Source organism: Rhinoraja longicauda, unplaced genomic scaffold (assembly GCF_053455715.1).
Source record: "Rhinoraja longicauda isolate Sanriku21f unplaced genomic scaffold, sRhiLon1.1 Scf002014, whole genome shotgun sequence".
Classification (NCBI taxonomy): Eukaryota; Metazoa; Chordata; class Chondrichthyes; order Rajiformes; family Arhynchobatidae; genus Rhinoraja; species Rhinoraja longicauda.
In genome coordinates, this window is record NW_027603228.1 from 1 (window position 1) to 18,885 (window position 18,885).

At 39.3% G+C, this 18,885-nt stretch overlaps 1 long non-coding RNA gene across 1 annotated transcript; it reads right to left on the reverse strand.

The window, feature by feature from the left end:
- Positions 1-9,244: 9,244 nt before the first annotated feature.
- LOC144591804 (uncharacterized) lies at positions 9,245-18,599 on the reverse strand. The gene is made up of 3 exons (XR_013547021.1): positions 18,468-18,599; positions 13,343-13,423; positions 9,245-9,357 (listed from the first exon to the last, which is right to left on the reverse strand). It is a non-coding gene; the product is annotated as an uncharacterized LOC144591804 (long non-coding RNA).
- Positions 18,600-18,885: the final 286 nt, after the last annotated feature.

Consider the following 18,885-nt stretch of genomic DNA (forward strand, 5'->3'; position numbering starts at 1 on the left):
CTCTTTACATCAATGCTCGAAGGTGTACTGCCATTTACTATATACATTAACTCAAACCTCATGACAACAACCATTATTAAACACAGGCTCAATATTGTCAGGTGATGGTGGAATTGGACCCATCATACTTGCTGCACAATGTCTCAATCTACAAAGTTCCAAAGCATCAAACAAAAAGATTTACTTAAATCACTTTGCAGCACTAGTGGGACTTAGTATGGCCTATTTATAGAGTCATACAGCGTCTACCTGTCTAAATGTTTCTTAAACCTCACGAACATACCTGCCTCAACTACCTCCTCCGGCAATTCATTCCATACACCCAACACCCTTTGTGTGAAAAAGTTACCCCTCAAGTTCCCATTAAATCTTTCCCACCTTAAACCTATGTCCTCTGGTTCTTGATTCTCCTACTCTGAGCAAGAGACTCTTGTGTGTCTACCCGATCTACTTCTCTCATGATTTACTACTAACTTTTTTAAAATCGAAAACTATGAGAATCCTTTTTTTTTAATAAAGCCAAGCTTTTGCCCATCACTCTCAGTACACTAGCATTATAATTAAAAGTATTTTAAACACATTTTACAAAGTTGATGATAAAGATTGTTTTTAGAGTCTCAGGTCATTCCAAAATGTTCTAAAGACAAAGTAAGTTTTATTTTGACCAAGGCTTCATTTCCCTGCTCTTCCCCAATATAGAAGATTTAAACATTTAAATACTTTAGGATCTAAAACTGGTTTGGAAGTGAGATACAAGAATGAATTCTAAATTTTGTCCATGATCACACAGTACAGCAAATACATTTTCTCAAACTAGAACACAAAGTACTTCAGTCCGAAGAAGGGTCCCACTATTAAACATTGCTTATCCATTTCCTCCACAGATGCTGCCTGACCCACTGAGTTACTCTAGTACTTGTGTGTTTTGCTCAGGATTCCAGCATTTGCAGATCCTTGAGTCTATTTTCTCCAAGCCTTGTTGAAACATCAAAAGGCTGTGCTCTGGGGCTCCCTATGGGTCTCTTTAGTAACTCACATTTATCCTGGGTCAGGTTCATAAAGATAGTTCTTTCACAGTGAAGTAAATGTGCACAGTTCTGAATGCAATTGCAAGCTACTTTTCCAGGTGCTTTTGGAGATACAGCACATAAACAGACCCTTTGGCCCACTGAGTCCCCACCAAACAGCAATCCACGCACACTAGTCTTGCACACACCAGGGACAATTTTACATTTATACCAAGCCAATCAACCTACAAACCTGAGGTATTTATTCACAAAATGCTGGAGTACCTTAGCAGGCCAGACAGCATCTCAGGAGAGAAGGAATGGGTGACGTTTCGGGTCGAGACCCTTCTTCAGACTTCCACATCAGTCTGAAGAAGGCTCTCGACCCGAAATGTCACCCATTCCTTCTCTCCTGAGATGCTGCCTGACCTGCTGAGTTACTTACTCCAGCATTTTGTGAATAAATACCTTCGATTTGTACCAGCATCTGCAGTTATTTTCTTACTCTAACCTACAAACCTGTACGTCTTTGGACTTAGTCTGGACTACATAAACATTCCAAGTGTCTAAGTAGCAATAATCTGAATTTCCATTTAATACTATTAAATTGCAAAATCCATTTAGATGATCAGTAATTAAACACAAGAACAGTTGCAATAGATTGCTTAACTTTTTTAATTTTGCACTTGATTTTTATTTCTGAATCACAATTTTTGTTGCTTATTTTCTGATGAGACTTTCCAATGATGTTACATGTAAAAAATTGTAAAAAAAATACCGGAATCGGATTTGTAGCTGGCAAAAAAAATTTAAAAAAAAAAAAAAATAATCAGATAACCTCTTCTTTTGGAATTACATTAAATAATGCATGTGACCAACTGTTTCCTTCTGTTCTTGAGGATGCTCAAATCAAGTTCTACATCTGCCACGAATCAGGAACACCCAAGCCTGGTTAAACTGTATTCTGTTGTTAACTTTGTTCCATAAATAAAAGCCTAATATTTCCATTGAAATATGCCTCCAGCTAAATTTCCAGCGGGCATATCTTGTAAACATCATTCTTTCCACATAGCACTACACCTGATTACACAAAGCTTTCTCTCTGAGAGCTTTGCACTCTGTCCATTGGTCCACAGTGTTTGCATTTTACAAATCATAAATGTTATGTACTTTAACCAGCATGCAATGTTTAACAAAAAAACCTTCCCCGTTAAAGGTGTGCCTAAAGACAATATTAAATGTTTATAAAATGGGCAACAATATTTGTGCAGCAAGTCATTCAGAGGCACGATTTCAAATGGCAAATAAACAACGTAGAATTTAGTTTATATTGTATAAAAATAAAGTTGCTCAAGAGGGAGGGCACAGTGGTGCTGCTGGTAGAGCTGTTGCCTCCGCAGTGCAAATGTCCTAGGTTTGATCCTGCCCTCAGGTGTCGTCTGTGTGAAGTTTGCATGTTCACCGTGACTGTGTGGGTTTCCTCCGAGTGCTTCGGTTTCCTCTCAGATCCCAAATTTGTGTGGTTTTGTAAGTTAATTGGCCTCTATAAAATTTCCCTAATGTGCAGGGAGTGGATGTGAAAGTGAGATAACTGAACTCGTGTGAACGGTGATCGATGGTCAGTGTGGTCTTGGTGGGCCAAATGAAGGGCCAATCCTTGCCCTGCTGAGTCTCCAGCTCCCCATCCTGGTCATACCCTGTCCTCCGGTCCTGATTTTGCCATACTCCACCCTCGTATGTCTGCACTCACTGCCTATGGTCCTTGCACACACTTGGTTCCATTCCCCCTAGTCATCCATCAGCAAATCTGGTCACAGTCCCAGCCACGCTCCATCCACACTGTTCCCCACTGCCCCAAACTGCTCCCATTCCCTACGGCACTCTGCCCACACACCTGGCAGCGTTTCTGGTCACTATCTATCCCCACACCTGCCTACACGTTCAGTCCTATTCGTGGGCGTGCTCCAACAACACATCTGGGCCCCACTCTCCATGGTACAATGTCCACAACCCGGTCCTAACCCAACTACGTCCTTCTGCACACCAATCTCACCTGGCCCCAAGGTATTGGACTATACCCGTGTTTCCAGCTAAGGAAACACAAATGCCCCTGAGCTGCACTGAAAGCCAAGAGGTGCTGCTACTGGTTGGAAGGTCTGGCGATGAGGAACACTGATTTTGCTCTGCACTACTGAACTATTGAGGAAAAGCCAATCAGGGTTCCATTTTGTGATTCCTATTCAGAGATGTTACATGAAAGTGTCTATATGGCAAGGTCAGGATGACTATAACAATGGCAAGCTAACAATCAAGTAAGAGAGATGTGCGGGGAAGATCCCCTTTACTCGAAGAGTAGTGGGTGCTTCAAATGCACTGCCAAGGGTGATGGTGGAGGCAGATACAATAGTGGCATTTAAGAGGGACATTGTAGGCACATAGATAGCAGGGCATAGGCATATTGATATGCAGGGAATGTTGGGATATGGATCACGTGCAGGCAGAGGAGATTAGTTTAGCTTGGCATCATGTTCTGCACAGAATGTTGTGAAGGGCATCTCCTATATTTGTTTGTTAGCCCGTCATTGTTATGGCCATCCTGTCCTTGCCGTATGTCCACTTACCTGTGGCACCTCAGAATAGGAGTCACAAAATGGAAGCCCACTCCTATGCTGTACCTTTCTATTTTCAATCTACTAAGATGTTGACCCTCACCCTTTCAGCCAGTGTTAAAATAAAACAGAGGACTTGCACTTCTTCTGTACCCCAATCTCAATGCCAGGGAAGAACTTCTGAAGTGCACTTAGGATATAAATATTGTGAACTCCCAAAAAACAATAGGATGACGAGCACTAATGTGTTCCAGTTATGTTGATGAGGGGCTAAATACTATCTCAAACCATGGGAATTGCAAAATGGGATTCAATATGTCAACCTAAGGGTGAAGTTTAACATCTTGTCTGAACGATATAATCTCCTTCTGCTGTGCAGAATAGTAGTGGAATGTCAGCATAGAATTGGGTCTTCGAATTACTGGAGTGGAAGTTAAAACCACAACCCAAGAGGTATATGTGGGGAAGATACTGGATAGTTCTTCACAGACAAATTGGACTGAAGGGCCAGTTTCCATGTTGTATGATTCTATAACTTTATTCGGGTGGCACAATGGCGTGGCGGTAGAACTACTGCCTTACAGCGCCAGAGTCCCGGGTTCGATCCTGACTACGGGTGCTTGTCTGTAAGCCGTTTGTACGTTCTCCCCATGACCTGCGTGGGTTTTCTCCGAGATCTTCGTTTTGCTGCCACACTCCAAAGGCGTACAGGTTTGTAAGTTAATTGGTTTGGTATAAATGGAACATTGCCCCTTGTGTGTAGGGTAGTGTTAATGTGCGGGGATCGCTGGTCGGTGCAGACTCGGTGGGCCAAGGGGCCTGTTTCTACGCTGTATGTCTAAACTACACTGAAACTATTCCATGAAAACATAAAAGGAATGGGGAATCCCAGACATAAACACACGATTTTCTCCTGTTCTGTGGTTTTATTAAAAAAGTAGGTTTGGCTGAGAACGGAACAATAGACCTCAAACATCACCTATTCCTTCTCTCCAGGGATGCTGCCTGACCCGCTGAATTACTTCAGCATTTTGTGTCTACCTTTGGTGTACATCAGCAACTTGTTCCTTCCTACACAATAGATATAGCATAACACCTGATATGTTAACTCACATGCACAACAAATGCTGTCTGACCTCACAATAGGTCTTCCTTTTCAATATTCATCTACATCTTGCTGTAAATCTATTCTTCATCAATCCCTCTATTATATTAAAGCCGCAATAGCTACAATAAGCAGCTCTTGTCATGCCGCTAGTCCACATACAGAAGCAATTTAAGTTTCCATTTCGCAGAATCTGAAAATATTACATTTATTACGTTAGATTATACTTTTACTTCAATATCCCCCAAATGATTAAAGATTCAACACAACAAAGAAGCAATCGTTTGAGCAAATCCATCGTGATCAAATGCATTCAAGGGAGATATCGTTTTCTCCATACAAGTGCCGTAAATTTATTTTTCCATATTCTGACTCAAGCTCATCACCCCAACCCACTGTTTGACTTAAGGCCTGGAAGGGAGACAGCAAACTCCTTCTTGACTGAATATCATGCAAATCCAGAAATAAGGGAGGGCAGGGAAATTAATACGGCAGTCAATATTCAACAACTTGGAAAATCTAATATTGCCAAATGAAATTATTCACTGACCAGCAAAATATTATAAAATATGTAAACGTTATAAAATATTTAAATCTGAATAACTAGAACTATCATTGCCAAAACTGCCTCTTTTGGAAATAGAACAACGTTTAACTGCACTATTTTGGGCACAAGTCCTGAGATATTCGAGCATATGAAAACTGGAAGATGGAAATGTATAGCAGCTACAAATGATTCACTACATTATGAAGGTTTTGAGCTTAATACTGGGTGGAACCTTGCAACCTAATTCCTGCAGAAAAACCCCATGAGGTCCCACTGGATGTTGATGTAATTTTAAAAAAACAGGTGATTTTTTTTTACACTGTCTGGTCAACCTACTTTGACATGTGAATTCTAAATAAAATCTAATCAGATATTTTTTTCATACACGTGGAATGTAGAATATAAAATCTGACTAATTAATTCAACTACTGAATGTATGCACTGAATTTTGTTCTCATACTTCAAATAGTATTGCAGGCTAATAACACTAATTACAATTCTCAGATATTAATGGCTCGCTGATCGATGACTGCTTTATTCCACAGTAAGAGGATCACAATTGGCGACATAAAAACAATTGTCTAACGTTACCAGTTGAACAACTTCTTTGAATAAACAAACAATTTATATAACCAGCATAAAGGCAGCTGGTTCCTCAACCCTCATATTGAAATAAAGCAGTCTCTTTCAATCTCAATGACTGCAATCATACATTTGTTCTGTATGCAAGCACTGTATCTGATGGGACTTAACCATTGAAGCCTTTAACGATAAAGTTAAATAGAGCAAAACACTTAAAAGTATGTTTTAAATAAAAACCCAGCATTTAATTAACATACGGATGTTAAAAAGAGCAACTGTGTGTTCATTCCTCCTGCAAAACCTAAAGCATTCTTTGAAAGGAAACATTGAAATGAATGGAAATTAAGTGAAGCTAACATTTTAGTTTAGTTTAGTGATACAGCGCGGAAACAGGCCCTTCGGCCCACCGAGTCCACGCCGACCAGCAATTCTTTGGGAGGAAACTATAGCACCCGGAGAAAAACCCATGCGGTCACAGATAGAACATACAAACTTCATACGGACAGCACCCGCAGCCAGGTGCGAACCAGGGTCTCTGGCGCTGTAAGGCATCAACTCTACCGCTGCGCGACCGTGCTGCCCTAATACTGTGGTGCACATCGACATAGAAAAATTCAGCTGATTTATTAAATATTTAAAAACCAGCATGGCTGTGTAAGATATTCTTGGCCTAAAACTATTTAAATTAATAATGTTATAATTACGGGAAAATATTTTTAAAACATTTTTTGATGGAAATTTTTTGGAATTTGGTTTCCATCTCAATAAATACAAATAAATATCTGTGGGTTGCAAATGATAAGTAAAATGAAGAGAAAGAAAAATCAGAGCAACACAAAGCAGAATTAATGGAGATACAACATAATCAGCTTCCATCCTAGTTCACCAGAACCTATTAAATGGCAAAGATTCTATTTTGTACAGAATTATAGTAAAAAGGTAAAAGTAAGCCTTTGCTGGCTTCTCAGTGTTTCTGCCTGACCTATCTAGATATTGGGCAGTGACAGACAACAGTGCTGGTGCAATTATTGTGTCTACTTTTAGTATTAGAGGTTTTTCTTTCATAGTAATGATAGCACAAAAAAAGAAAACAGGAAATAGGTCACTCCTTTTGTGTGTTTACATTTGTGTAGAATTTTAATAACACGAATTACTGATCTACCTTATGTTAAAAGACCTCAGTTAATAGTCTTCGATTTCATTACCATAATCATCAAAACACCCCTGAGCCTGCGTCCACTTATTACCTGCCACAATTTGTCCTGCCTCTCCCCTCTTCCAGCTTTCTACTCCCACCCCATACAACGAGTCTGAAGAAGGGTCTTGACCCAAAGTGTCGCCTATCCATGTTCTCCAGAGATGCTGCCTGACCTGAGTTACCCCAGCACTTTGTGCCCTTTTGTGTACTAACCAGCATCTGCAGTTCCTTGTTCCCAGATCATCATTAGGTCGGGTTCTAATGAAGCATTGCAAATAAAAGGTACAAAATGATAGAAGGGCTGTCTCAAGCTCAAGCATTAATGGAGCAAGGATATTTATGAAAAAACGTAGAAATTACACGGTGAAACAAATTTCATCGGTTGTGAGAGCAAATTAATGAATAATCAATCAAGCTCAGAAAACCAGAACTGAAATTACACTGTTGTACATGATGGAAGCTATTGAATTGCTATTTAGTTTATACATCCATGTATCGACCTTGTCAGCACAGAGGTAACAGAGACAGACATTAAAATAAATGTTTTTCATATCAGTGTTACAGTAAAAATTGTAACAAGCTGCTTATAAGTAAAAAGAACTATCTGCCCCGGGAATAAAATAGACTTGCATGCTTATCATTTTAAGTTAACACATATTGAACATTTGTGACTCTGTTCATGAATTTAAAAAAAGACAGGTTCCTACCACTGGATAGTTTGCTCCACTATTTCCATCACTTGAGCACTCACCACTAATCTGGAAAAAAGTGGCCAGAAACCTTCAAGAGGTTTTGGCTATCGGGAACCTTCGAAAGGTGACCACAGGATCGTGTAACAGCAACTGGCTAAGCAATCAATAGACAGAAAAACTCTGATGGCAGCAAATCAGGCTCAAATTTTAAAAAAACCATTTCACATTGAAATATAAATTTTGGTTAAGATGGGCAAGGGAATTAAAAAACTTAAAAATTAATGCACATAGATTCAAACAAAGTGACAAAAATTTCAGGACCAGAATATTGTTCAGCCGTCTAGTTTAGTTTAGAGATGCAGCGCAGAAACAGGCTCTTCAGTCTACCGAGTCTGCTCCGATCTGCGATCACCCTGTGCACTAGCACTATCCTACACACTCGGGACAATTTTACAATGACCGAATTAGTGAAGCAATTAACCTATAAACCCGCACGTTTTTTTGAGGAAACTGGAGCACCCGGAGAAAACCCACGTGGTCACAGGGAGAACGTGAACTCTGTGCAGACAGCACCCATGGCCAGGATCGAACCCTGGTCTGTGACACTGAAAGGCAACATCTCTGCCGCTGTGTCGCAGTCATTCTTAGCATAACATTAAAAATTGAGATACACATAATACAAAATAAGTATTTACAGTGAAAATAGTTGAATTTCTAACCCCATCAATGATTCTACATTTTCAGCAGTGAGCCACTGACAATTTCTGGATATTGAATTTAATTGTGCAGTTTCATAAAATAACAAAAATGTTGAAGGCTAACAAATCTGTTGCCATCAATATTGCTAACTAGAGGGCATTGTGTTCCTATAATAAGTGGAAATATATCATTTGTCCCTTTGTACTCTTTTCCACATTTTTTCCCTTACAATATATTTGTACTGTATCCATGAGATGCTTATCTATGATGTATCTAAGTGTTTATGTAAATTACTATTTGTACTGAACTGCACCTCGGTACATATGACCAATAAATTACCACTGAAAGTACCATAATAGTATAATTATGAATACAAATATAAACTCCTGGCATAATTCTTTCACACTGCAATTAAACCCTCCTGCCAGAGGTGGTGCTGCTTTTATAAATTTATCAAGGAATTGAATAAAATTAAAAGATACAGGGCACTTTTAAATGGGATCTGGATTATGACTTCATGTCCATGTCCAATTATTCCCCGTATTCTAACCCTTCATCACCCCTGTTCATTTTAAGACTACAATTACTCGTGATTCCCCATGTATAAACTAGGGAAGATTAAAATAAAAAGGTCAAGTGCACAACATTATCCATTATAATCCTCTAACAAACAGAAGAAAGTGATTTTGAATTTTCCTCACTAAATTCATATTCTATTCCTGAGTTTATGAACTTACAAATTGGGAGCAGGAAAAGGCCATTCAGCCCCTTGTCTGGTCCATCATTTAACATAGAACACGAGATATAATAAGATCAGGGCTGGTCACTCAACTCCATAACTTCCATCCACTTGCGGTATCCTTTAACCCTCTTTGCTTAGATGTACATCCGCCTTAAAATGTTCAGACCCTGCTTCCACTGAAATTTAAGGAAGAGAGTTTCAGTCTCTCAGTGCTCGAACGGAAAGAATTTTGCCTCATCTCCATCTTAAATGGGCGACACGTTATTTTTAAACAGTGACCCCTTGCTCTAGATTCTCCCACAAGAGGAAGCATCCTCTCTGCCTTACTGAGACCATTTAGGATCTTACATTTCAATCAAGTTCCCTCTCATCTTTCTGAATTCCCATGGATACAAGTCTAGCATGTCCAACTTTTCATCATAAGACGCCCCAAACATTTCAAGTTTACATTTCTTTCTCCCAAGTTAAAAAACTTTAAAAATTAAAAAGATGTTGTGGAATGACACGTGAATCGTGAACACCGACAACACATGGATAGAAAGGTCTGTAATTATTTTAATAAGGGTTACTAATCAGGAAGAATATATCTCACCACTTATCTCATGGTTTAACATCTGTTCCCACATGGGCTTCTAGTTTTCTCTTCCTACCATTCATTAATTACATATTTGATAAAACTACAATTCTTGTTCATAGATAAATTGAACAGTACGAAGAATATGCTCGTCTGTGCTAGATCAATTGTTTTCAGAAATGGAGAGGGGACATTATTGTGGGGGGGGGGGGCATTCTCACTGTATAACATAGAGATTTTGTGGAAGCAAGGATGGTGTGGCTGTTGGGTGTGGTGCACACGGAGGGGGAGAGGAGGGGAATGTTTGTGATTATACAATGGCCGTGGACAGGTCCGGATCTTCCTTAATAGCACAACGGCTAGGCACAGTACTGCCTTTCATTTCATAAAGAAAGCTCATGTGAGAAAGGAAACAAATATCGTCAGATCTTGCAACAGACCTGAACATTTTGCAAATCTCCATCCTCAGAAAGAAAATTGACAGAAAAAGGAAGATAGAATAAGGAATGTTAAACATCATGAAAAAAAATGAAATATCAGTTTTAAATTTTGCAAATTTCAAAATGTTTCTCTGAAGAAATAAAATCCAGTATCCTGTAATTATGAAATTTAAATAAACAGTTTGATTGTTAACAATAGGTATAAAATTGACCTATGTACAGCTTTAATTGGATTAAGGATTACACCTCCTGGAAAATGGTTTGCATAACATGACCCATTTTAATTAAACTGAGTTTAAAAGTATACATCTTTTCCCTTGTTAAATAGGTATTGGTCAGTAACAGTGGCCGATACATTTTATGGCAGAATTCAGATGGGGATTAATGACGAGCAACTTCCAAAAGGCAGGACCACTAAACCACCATATATTTGAAATATATTTTTAGATGAGTGTTCTCGTTAGTCAAGTTATATGGAAGGAAGCCTTGTTCTCTCACAAAAATCAGTAAGACACCGTCACTTGCATTTCAATGGCATCAATTTTACCCTTCAAATCACTATTTTATCAAAATCTAAATGTGGCATTTGCCAACTCTTAACTCCTTTATCCCTAAGCTCATTTTCACTTCACAGCCTTCAGGCATTTGCATTTACTCCATCCACTCTCCAACACCTAAGAGTTCAGTTTCAGTATTATTTATTAACCACATATTAACTTAGTTTAACTACGCATGACCATAATCGCAGTACACACAGTAACACATTATATCAGCTGTGGTCCATTGGTCTGTCCAGCCAGAGGTTCTGGGTTCAAGATCTCCTCCAGAATCCGAGCAGTTCGGATCAACTCCTAACACAGGACCACAGTTGAACAGCCAGCTAAATACGGCCAGGGAGGCTGGGGGAGCTGTGATATTAAACTGAAAGTAACAGAAGGTTACCAACCGCAAACATGAGCGGCTTCAAGCCAGGTTAAGCAGTTCTTAGCCTGTGTGTTGCCGACAGACCTGCTCTAAATTGTACTCAAAGAACACAGGTAAAAAAAATGCAATAGTTACCACCTAGGGCTCTCCATTTTATTTAATACAAAAAAAAATCACATAAAGGTAAAATACTTCAGACACTGGAAATCTGATAAATTGCTGGAAATACTCAGCAGGCCATGCGCCATCTGTGGAGAGAGAATCAGAGTTAACATTTCAGGCTGGTTCTGACGACCTAAAATGTTAATTGTTAATCTCTCCACCATTGCCGCCTGACCAATTGAGCATTTTTTGGCAACTTCAGGTTTATTCCATTGTAATTTAATCAGCTTGCCGGAGGATAGGTTTTCTGGTTAAAGAAGTAGCTACATTTGGCTCCTACTTCAAACGGCTGGATTTTTTTTTTTTAATCACCAAAAGTTATTATTTTCATCCACCATTATTACCTAAAGTTTTGAACAAAGCAGATGGATAATTTAATTCCAAAAAAATAAACAGCATGCACCTTTCATACAGATGTGTGTTTTTGAAGCCAAAGACTGGAATAAGAAGCTACAACTGGCCAAACAGAATGAAACCGCAAAGGTTTTGCTAGCAGGATCGGAGACGAGGGAAAAGCAAAAAAAGCAACAGAGAAAAAAAGCTTTAAAAAAAAAAATCCCTCGGTTGCATGAGTTAACATTTGGAGGTCAGATATATTTGGTACTTTTAGCAGTGGAGTTACCAATGACCCTTGTACTCACCATCAGACTAGAGGGAAATGTACAGATTTTTGTTCCAAAGGGCAAGAAAGGATTATCATGCAATTTTTTTTTAAATCAACCTGACATTTTCACTTGTAAAGAACAAATGGTAAATAGGTCACTGTGCTGCCCTCCACAAAGAATTGCAACATGGCCAAAAGCATTAATCATAGAATACAAAGAGTCATCAGACCATTAAATTTATTCCATACTTCAATCTTATTTTAACCCCTGAACTCATCTGTAGACATTCCCCACTTAAGGGGTTAACTGGTAAACTAACCAAGTGAATGGGTTTTAAGTTTTATTTTTTTAAATGTGAGGGAATTAGATTACATGCACAGGAAAAACACTGGTGCCAAACTGCACAAAATGTGATGCGTTATTAAGTTGCACGTACATGTAAAATGCAAATCTGAGAATCAATAGGAACCCACGACGGTAAACATAAAAACATTTGCAAAGCTCAGAACCCTAACAAGGGAGATGTTCATAAGTGGGTTTGTTTGATTTCATGCACAATTGAGAACAAAGGTGGCGGAATACAAAACCTGTTTACGCATGTTACCCACCAGGAACCTTTCTCCTGGCATAATTGCCTTAAAGCAAACTACCACTTGTTTGCGGCCTGATTTACTTCACACTATAAACAAGAAGCGTGGACCTTTAACCCTCAACTGCTCCCCACCCACCCACCAATCCCTTGCTCATTCAAAGCTACCACAAGCTGTGAATGATTAGCTGGTTGGCTTGTCAGAAGTTAAGATAGTGTATCTGACGGAGCCATCAGTGAGACTGCCTTGAAAATTGAACAAAACAGAGAGGAAAAGGGACATGTTGGAGAGAGAGAGAGAGAGAGAGAGAGAGAGAAGCGGGTGGCAGATGAGCTGCGGGAGGGTCACGTTTGTCCTCGTCTCTGATGATGAAAAAACATTACACAAGCAGAGGCCGAAGGGGGGAAAAGGAAAGAACTAACGGCAGGCAGTAAATGAAACTGCTTGCAGCTTAAACAGGGTGCTTGTTTGCACTGCAGTTTAAAGACAGGAAAATATATATATATAACTAAATCTTTCTGTGGTTGCAGCAGGGGGGGGGGGGGGGGGGGGGGGCATTTCAACGATTCTCAACCATTATTAGATGAATGGCACCTGCGATGTTGTAACGGGATGTTCCAGACTACCAGAAACACATTACTAATGAAGAATATACGAGCTGCTACTTGAAATCACTTCTGCTGATGAGCTGCCATCCCCTCAAATCGCCACAAGTTTTGAAACCACATCAGAGGGGGGGGGGGGGGGGGGGGGGACAACCAATCGAACAGCAGATTTACCAGAAACCAACACAGATCAATTAAACAGACAGATAAAAAAAAATTGGGGGGGGGGAGAGAGAGAGAGAAAAAAAACACAACACTCACCGTCTCCTTATTTGGAAGCAACTCTTTACGAATCCTGAAGAAGTTCTTGCCGTACTGCCTCAGCCCTTTGATGAAGCGTTTCTGTGGGGACAGAACAAGGGTGGGATCAGCAAGGGAGGCAGGGAAATAGCCCTCTGCTTTGCCTCTGCGACGGGGGAGAGAGAGAAGAAATCCACCAGGGGGAAGAAGGCGAGGAAGATGGCGGAAATTTGTACTGCACACAGCTCCTTTTTTCCTTTACGAGCCACTGATCAACTCAGACTGGAGGCACCCCCCCCTCTATACATAATACAGACAACACACACACACACACACACACAGCCCAGGCTTGCACTTCTGGGCTTGGCTTGACTCCAGCAAACCATGACAACAATTAAAGCAACAAAAGGGAAAGAGAGAAGGACCTTTTTTTATTCCTCTTCTGTCTCTGGTTATGTCAGTGTGCCGTCAGTAAGTGGCAGAGGGAGAAGAGCATGCAAGCGAGAAGTACCTTGTCACTCTGCTCTTACACTACAAAGGGGATGGTTTACATGTGATCCCTTTGCTAGACGCTCTCGTCTCCGGTCAGACATAAAACCTGGCATGGATCACTGGTTCCCAACAGCCCAGAATATATATGTATGTATTGCAATTATATATATATATTGCAAGCGACAGAGTAATATCTCACCAAAGCAACAAGTCGTTTTTTAGCAAGCACTTTGTTGTAATCTCATTAACCATTAACTTGTGGGCAGCGAATCCATTCACAGCACCGGTCTTTTGACAAGCGTGTAGGCACATAAGTAGCACAAAAGATTTGACTTTCTCGCCAGGGATAAAGGGGGCACTGAATAAAGTTTGGCGTGAATTTGGCAACAGCTCTCAGAATGAACATGACACCACCAATTATTTCATCAATGCAACAGGAAATCGAAAGATGTTTTTCCAGTGCTTGCAGGCTAACATGGGTTAACGACCAGACAAGAACCGGCCATTGACTGCCTGGAATTATTTAAAAAAATTAATGTTGTAGCTTTCGAGGTGAAGAATTTCGATGTTCATTCTACCAAAAGAGGTAAACATAAGCTAATAGCATGGTCCCATTCACTGCATAAGGAGGTACAAACACTGAAATCTGCGTGCATAAAACCCAATCTGCAATGCTGGCCATTTTAAACTGAAGCTGTTGTGACATTTAAGTCGTAAAAAAAGTTCTTTAATGTCATAAAGAAGTAAACTATAAAAAGAGTCCCTTGCCTGCTTCTCCACCGGGCAAATTTAACTGAAGGGTATTAAAAGCACTAGATTTCATTGGTGAATCGATGGTGGCGAGAGTTAGTAGCTTCAAATTCCTGGGTGCTAACATCTCAGATGACCTGTCCTGAAGAAGGCACGCTCATGCCTCTATTTTCTTTGAAGTTTAAAGAGATTCGGCATGTCATTGAATACTCTAACAAACCTCCACAGATGTACCGTAGAAAGCATCCGGACTGGTTGTATCGTGGCCTGCTATGGAAATTCATAGACTGAGCCAGTCCATCAAGGGCACAGCTCTGCCCACCATCAAAAGCATCTACATGGTGCACTACCTCAATCGTCAAGGATCCCCACCATCCATGTATGGTGGCCATGCATTCTTCTTGCTGCTACCATAAGGAAGGAGGTACAGATGCCTGAGGTCCCACGCCACCAAGTTCAGGAACAGCCACTTTCTCAACTATCGGTTCTTGAATCAACCTGCACAACCCTAATGTGTAGGAAAGAACTGCAGATGCTGGTTTAAATCGAAGAAGGGCCTCGATCCGAAATGTCACCCATTCCTTCTCTCCAGAGATGCTATCCCGCTGAGTTACTCCAGCATTTTGTGTCTACCTGCACAACCCTAATCCTGCCTCAGCAACAGAACACCAAGGACCGCCTCTTGTACTACCAAGGACTATTTCCAATTGTGTTATACACTAGTTTTGAGTTTTTACCTGTCTTGTACAATTTGTACATCATTTATGTTTTTGTGTATTGTCCGAGTCTGCATGGCTGCTACAAGCAAGATTTTATTGGACCAGAACTTCACTGTACGTGCATTTTACAATACACTTGACATGAAATGTATTTACTTATATTAAAATCTTATCCTAAACTCAACAGAAAAGCCCTCGCCACAGAGTGCTGAGGAGACGCTGTGCTTTTGGAGGACATTCCTTTGGATGAGACAGCAGAAGCCCAGTCTACTCACTCAGAGAGAATTAAACAATCCATGGTTGGGAGTGTTCCTTCTATGCTGGATAATATTGGTTTCTTGACCATCATTTGTGTTAGAATTCACCTGGTTATCTACTCCATGCTTTCTGTGAGCTTCCTGTGCAACAATTGACTGCTACATTGCCTTCATTATGACAATGATAGTGTTAAGAAATATTTTTAACTGGCTGTGAAGTATTTTGGGGCATCTTGAAATTGTGAAAGGTACTTTATTAGCACAAGTTCTTTCTTACTAATCTATCACCATGATCGTCAAGCCAAAGCCAAAACAACATCTTCTCTTCCACCTTGAGAAGTGGAGCAAGTGGAAGGAACAAAGGCTATTTTTGAGTTTTTCTTAAATGCATCTGTTCACAGTTATCTCATCTCACGTCATTCGATTTTCATAGTAAAATCATTGTTTACAGACTGTTAAGGTTGTAATCATGGTAATAACAGTACCCATCATAATTGTAGAAACAAGATACTCTGTTCAGCTTCTCAGAAGAACTCAGACAGTAACTCTCTTTCACCCTGCCTCTTTTTAAGCAGACTATAATTGCACAAGAACAGAACCCCTACTGGATGCCCACCTCATGGTGTGTGGAGGACCATGCTGGTGTAGAATGAATGTTCATCACCCCTTAACTGCACTTCAGAAATTATTCATTGTGCACCACTGACATTTGTACATGAAAATTAGAATGTCAACACATGCAAAAATAAGAGGACACAAAATACTGGAGTAACTCAGCAGGTTAGGCAGCATCTCTGGAGAACATGGATATGTGAAGAAGGGTCTTGACCCAAAATGTACCCTATCCATGATTTTCAGAGATGCTGCCAGACCTGCTGAGTTACTCCAGCATTTTGTGTCCTATTGTTTAATGACCAGCATCTGCTGTTCCTTGTTTCTACACATAAAATAAAAGTTTTCTTTGTAGGAGGCTAATTACTAAATGTTGTTCCTTGCATGCAAAATAGGCAATTCACGGTACAAGATCTATATTACACTGTAATCATGTTCTTGGTAAAAATAAATATAACCTGATATTATAAAACAAACTAATAATTTTGGATCTGAAGGTGAAATCTAAACTATTGCCTTCGGGTTTGAAAAGCTTTTCCAACTTTCATAACTTTATCTTTTACACAACGTTAGAAGCTTCAGTAAAGTTTGGGTAACTAGTTTATCAATGCAAGTGATATTGTGTGCATAATTATATTTATACGGCATTTTTGTTATAAGGTATGGTTATTCAATGTCAGACTGTGATTATAACAAAGCTTTCTGCCAATAGGCTGCAGTAATGGAGGTAATACATATTTAGCAGATCAAAAATAATACAAATAATAGCTTTTTCAGGATTTTGCTGCTATAGAGTGCCACTACACAACAGGAAATACATTTTATAAGTAATTCAATGCATGAAGCTCTGGCATGTTTTAACATGAAAGTTGCAATATTAACATAAACATAAAATCATACATTTGTTATTGTCGGATAATTGGAAAATGCAGAATCTGTTATTTTTCCTCTTTAAATTGATCTTTACCCTCACCAAACAGTTAAACACACAATATTTATTTTTCAGGGTAGCACTAATGAACTTTTCAAGAAATGTTCACAATTATTTTCCCACCAAGTCTGTATTTCAAATTTGAAACTGTATTTCAAATCAAAAATACCAATGACGATTTAAACGGGTTTTAAATGATGCACCAGTAATTTTTGTTTCGAATAGAAATTCAATTTCATACTAAAGCAAAAATATTTTTGCAGAACTAATTTCATATTGCTGATCTACAGTACAGAACAGCCCAGTAAAATGGACATTGCTGCTAAGATTGCCAAGCAGCTTAAGAATAATTATCGCATATGTACAGGAACAAGCCAGCAAGGATTTATGTGCTTTTACATTTTCAAACATATTTACCCTATTACCTTTGCAGTTAATCACAGGAGAGTATATTTTCAAATAATATGTTATTTAAATGCTTGTGAGGTGAATTAAATTTTAAATAAAGGATAAAAGGAATAAGCATGAATTTTGTCTTCATTTTACGTGGTTGTTGATATGGGCCAGGAAGTCACCATTAACAAAAGGGAGGACAGGCAAACTTTTTTAACTCTCAATTCACAACCTAGTCAACTCTTAGCTGTCTGTGTGATCCCACAATGTACAAAATGGCTGCAATCTAACTTTATTTCAACACAATTAGTTGCTTGAACCTTCTTTTCCTGATATTTCCAAGATGTAAAAATGGCATATAAACATTATTGTTCCTTTTTCTATTATTATTATTATTATTATTATTAAGCACCAGATCTGTCCTATTCTGTAAATTATTCATGAATTCAGAATGAAAATAAAGAAAAAAACTTTACAGGTTCATTAATCAGGAGGTAATACACCGGAAATGCTGAAACTTTGCAAAAACAAAAGGCCAAGTTTATGTTTATGGTCTATGACCTTTCATCAGGTTGTAGACCTAAAACAATAACTGGTGGTTTTCCCCCTCTGCAGATTCTGACTTGCTTGCTGAGCGCTTCCAGCATTTTCTGTTATTACTTCAGGGTTTCATCTGCTTTTGTTGCCAAGGCAAAATTTTCCAAGTGTTTGGAATACATGTTGGTATTTTAACTGCAGAATATTAATATAAGATGGCTGCACGTTGTTTGCAGTTTCAGCCACATCACAAACGCGTTAGGTGGTCTGATAAATAAAAATAGAGGCATGAACTGTTACAAAGGCAAACTCCCTACTTAATTCAGCACAACCTTAATGGCATGATATATATATATAATATATTAAAGCACACCCTGCATCAGATTGCTGCTGTATCGTTCTTGGTTGATTAGATTTGAATGTGCGGAATAACTGGAAGGATAACCTCTACTTACAATTGGACGATTAGTCCTTGCCCCGCATAATCATTGCACCTTGATTATTTACTCAGCATTACCAAACAGTGAAGATCCATCTATAAAACAGCATCCAAGTGCTATTGGTTTTCCTGTGCCCCTGCTTAAGGCTCCAGTTCAGCTGCCTAGCTCTCTAAGCTCACAGCCTCACTAATAAATCACCCAACAATCTGCTCGTTGAATTGCTTTGGCCATGGCTTCACTGCTCCAGCCCATGTTGCCAAGCAACAGCACAGGAGAGAAGTCGAAAGAATTGCTGACAAATGGCCAAATGGCTGAAACAACAGACTTGTCTTCAGTGGGATCAGTTCCAAAGAACAGCCTGTTTTTTTTTGTGCTGTTCTGTTCTCTTCCCTATACGACTGGATAAAAATCAACAAGCCATTGTAATTTACAT